This window comes from Myotis brandtii, unplaced genomic scaffold (assembly GCF_000412655.1).
Source record: "Myotis brandtii unplaced genomic scaffold, ASM41265v1 scaffold1120, whole genome shotgun sequence".
NCBI lineage: Eukaryota > Metazoa > Chordata > Mammalia > Chiroptera > Vespertilionidae > Myotis > Myotis brandtii.
Window position 1 is genome coordinate 829620 of NW_005353839.1, and position 4308 is coordinate 833927.

A 4308-nucleotide genomic window follows, 5' to 3' on the forward strand; every position below is an offset into this window, starting at 1 on the left:
TTGGTGTGGGGGGGGCTTCCAGGGAGGCAGCGGGGGGAGGTGAGGGGTAGCCGCGGCGGAGGCCGTGCAGGAGGGGACTTGGGGGGCTCCCCAGTTCTCTCTCTGACCCCGGGGCACCAGACGGAGGGCCCCCGCCTTGGCTCAGCCCCCTCCCATCTCTCCCCCTGGTCCTCGCGGATGACCCAAAACTGCAGGGGAGCCCACGGTGGGGCGGGGCCGGCAGGGCCCTAGCGCCCCAGAACCGAGAAAGTAGTCCGACTGCAACCCCTCTTCATTCCCACTGCCTGCCTGCCCCCGGGGATTGGCCCCTGATCCCTTCTCCCCCTCCCTCCTGCCCACAGGAGTGTCAGGTGTGGGGCTTTAGCTCAGAGTCCAGCTCTGTTCCCAGGTGGCACGTCGGCTTCTCCGGAACCATTTTCTTGAGTTACTTCTCTGCCCCAAACGCAGAACTTCCTTGTCCTCCAGGTGCGCTCTGCACCTCCACGCGGCCTCCTGCAGGCGCGTCTTGCACCTGCTGCTCCCCAGAACTGCCGGGAGGCGGCCCCTTCCCAAGGACCCACCTCTGCCCGCTCGGAGCCTGTCACCACTCCCCCGTGCGGAGTGCCCCCACCCTGACCCGTGCCTGTTTGGTACACAGAAGCTATGGCAACATCCCCACCTCGCCCCTCCTCCCGCAGGCCTTGCGGCTTCCTGTTTGTGTGGCTTGTTTTCGCTTCTGCTCCCCCCGGCTCTTGGTGAGGGGCTTACCCCAGCCCTGGGTTCCCCACCGTCCTTGCTTCTGCCTGTTCCCTGTGGCACTTGGCTTTGGGGACTGGGACTCCCACTTTGCCCTTTAGAATCCTCTTTGTCCCAGTTCTGAGCTGGGAAGTTCCCTGGGGTTATCTGCACAATGAATGGAGAGTCCCTTTGTCTCCAGTGAAACCTCCAGGAACCCTGCGTCTCCCCACCCCCACGCCGCATCCGCCTTTTCCTTGGCATTGGCCTGGGAGGTGAGGTAAGCTTCCAGCCCAGGGTCTGGGCAGGGCTGAGGGCCTGTGGCCTCTGCTCCTTTCCCAACCAGCGTGCCCTTCTCTGTGGGGGTGCAGGGCTGTTCCCACAGATGTAGGCAGATCTCCAGTTTTGGTTTCTCACAGCCCCCCCGCCCCCCAAGTCGTTCAGCTGTTGTCTTTCCATTGGGTCCTGTGCTTGGGCGCTTGGGCATCTCCCCCACAGCTTCTCCCCGGCCCAGCAGGCAACTGGCTGCCTTCCCTTCCTTTGAGGGAGGGCAGCAGTAGGTCCTGTGGGTGTCACTAGGGTGGGCCACTCCTGCCCCAGCAGCCACAGCCCATCAGCCCTCGCCTGCTGGTGTGGGGCGGGGAGGAGAACCAGCTGCCACAGGCTGGCCCGGCTGGGTCTGCCCCTTCCTGGAGCTCTGCCCTGTGACTGGCACCTCAGGGCTCTAGGGCAGTGGCCCGGAGTGGAGCCTGGACACGGCAGCTGGAGGCTGTGACCCTGCCAGCTGTGTCCAGGCGCCGGGGTGGGGGAGGGGCCCTCAGTCCACCCCGTGTCCAGAAGTGGGTCTGCAAGGCTGTGTCTGTCTGCCCGTGGGGGCCACTGGAAGGGTCAGGCTCCGGGCCTGCCCTCTTCTCCTAACTCTGGGGTGTGGGTTGATCATTCTGCGCTTTTTCTCTCTGGGCCACTGTGACCCCTGGGCTCGAGGCCACGTGGGCCCATGGAGACACGGCCTTGAACGACCCAAGTGGTAATAGTGAAGCTGCCCCCAGAATAGAGGTCTGGACATTGGGCTGGGAAAGGGCGGATTGCTGGGCAAGGACAATAGCCTCCAGCCCCCTCCCTTCCTCCCAAGCGTCCAGCCTTGCCCCTGTGTGACAGGGGTCACAGGTCTCGACTGAGTGGTGGCTGAGCAGTTGGGTCTGGCCTGGGGGAAAGCTAGTCTCCTCCTCTACAGGCCTCGGCCACTCGCCTGCCCTCCCCCAGCCGAGTGCGTGAGTGTGGCTGGTTGTGTGGGGTCAAGGCCCAGACTGACATTCATCTGGCCCAGCGTTCAGGCCGGGGGAAGTGGGGTGGGGTGGGTTGCTCTGAATGAGGTTTAAAAATAACTGATTTATGGGGAGGATCTCTGCCGGAAATGTGCAGCTGGATAAGGAGCAGCCATGTGGGAGTGGGGGAGGGGACTGGCCTGAGATAGGACCATGGGGCTGAGAGGTGTGAGAGGGCTGGGGCAGCTGGGGCCCCTGCGGCCTGATGACGTGTCCCGAGGCCGAGCCTTCAGGCCCACTGAGGGGGTGGCGGATTGTTCAACGTGGGGTGCATGGGAGAGAGGGAGCCAGATGACTTCATCCCTTAAATCTGCCCTGGCCTGGAGCCAGATGTGGGCAGGAGGAGTGGCTCCTTCTCCTCTCCTGGAGCACAGGTGCCTGTCCTGGGGACCCCCTCTTATGAGCACCCAGACAGCTAACTCTGTTGCACGCAGCAAGTTGCCCACCCAGGGAGGGGACGGGGTCCTGGCATCGGTGGCATTGCCGCCGGGCCCCTGGGTGTGGGACCCAGGCAGTGAGGAGGTGGATGGGAACACGCTGCCCACACACAGCAAGGTGCTGCCAACTCAGGCCACGGATCAGGAAACCACCCAGTTCTTCCCAACCTCAAACGAAGTTTCTGTGTAGTTCTCCATTCCTCCCACTTGCCCCGTTTTCTCTAAAAATACCATCCAGGGCTCCTGCACTAGTTCCCTGATGTAACAAATTACTACAAACTTAGTGACTTAAAGCAACATACATTTACTCTCTTACAGTTCTAACGGTCCCACCCAAGGTCTCACTGGCTGACATCAGGTGTGGGCAGGGCCGCATTCCTCATGGGGGGTCCAGGGGAGAGCCCATTGCTTTACCTTTCCACCTTTTTGAGGTCACCTGCATTGTTTGGCTCCTGGCCTTGCCCCTGCGTAGTTCTCCATTCCTCCCACTTGCCCCGTTTCCTCTAAAAATACCATCCAGGGCTCCTGTACTTGTTCCTTGATGTAACAAATTACTACAAACTTAGTGACTTAAAGCAGCATACATTTACTCTCTTACAGTTCTAACGGTCCCACCCAAGGTCTCACTGGCTGACATCAGGTGTGGGCAGGGCTGCATTCCTCATGGGGGGTCCAGGGGAGAGCCCATTGCTTTACCTTTCCACCCTTTCGAGGTCACCTGCATTGTTTGGCTCCTGGCCTTGCCACAGTCCCACCTCTGCTTCCTTCTCACTGTCCCCACTCTGACTCAGCGGCCTCCCTCTTTTGCTCATGAGGACCCTTGAGTGCACTGAGCCCCTGGATGGTGCAGGGTCCTCTCCTTATCTCAAGATTCTTAACTCAATCACACCTGCAAAACCCTTTTACCATGTGAGGCAACGTTCACAGGTCGTGGCAATTAGGACTTACACATCTGTGGGGGCACCATTATTTTGCCTCGTAGAATTTTTTTTTTTAATCCTCACCCGAGGATAATTTCTTCATTAGTTTCTAGAGAGAGTTGAAGGGCGGGAGGGGGAGAGAGAGAAACATCAATGCGAGAGAGACACATCCATTGGTTGCCTCTTGCCCACACCCTGATGGGGGCTGGGGAACCTGCAACCAAGATATGTGTCCTTGACCTGGCTGGGAATCGAACCTGAGATCCTTTGGTCCGAGGTCTGCTGCTCTAACCACTGAGCAACGGGCCAGGGCTCAAATTTGTTTTCATTGCCTGGCTTCTCGTGGGAAGTTCCTTTTGCCTGCTGAAATCTGTGAAGGGTGTACTCAGACCTGCCTCTTCCAGGAAGCCCTCCAAGCTGCTCCTGCCCAGACACTTTTCTGAATTCCTACAACATGTGGTCTGACTATGTAGTCTGGTATTTGTTGTGTACAACCCTTGCCCTTTAATATGTGTTCACTGTGTCTCTCTGGTGGTACCATGGGCAACTTTGGGAGAAGCGACTTCTATCTGCTACAATTTCTAGCACAAAGCGTGGGTGCTCAGTTAGGCTTCCCAAGCCACTCTCTATTCTTCCTCCTTCCGCAAATCCTTCTCCTTCCCAGGGCTGAAAAAAGCAGGGTTGGGGTTAGAATGATCAGTTTGCCTTTGGTTTTTTGTTGTTTTTTTTAAAATATATTTTTATTGATTTTTTACAGAGAGGAAGGGAGAAGGAGAGGGATAGAGAGTTAGAAACATCGATGAGAGAGAAACATTGATTCAGCTGCTTCCTGCACACTCCCTACTGGGGATGTGCCCGCAACCAAGGTACATGCCCTTGACCAGGAATCGAACCTGGGACCCTTCAGTCCGC

At 58.3% G+C, this 4308-nt stretch overlaps 1 protein-coding gene across 1 annotated transcript in view; it reads left to right on the forward strand.

Moving 5' to 3' along the window:
* TAGLN2 (transgelin 2) overlaps positions 1 to 4308 on the forward strand; it is an 8299-nt gene that overhangs the window by 875 nt on the left and 3116 nt on the right. The gene's annotated exons all lie outside the window — the stretch shown is intronic.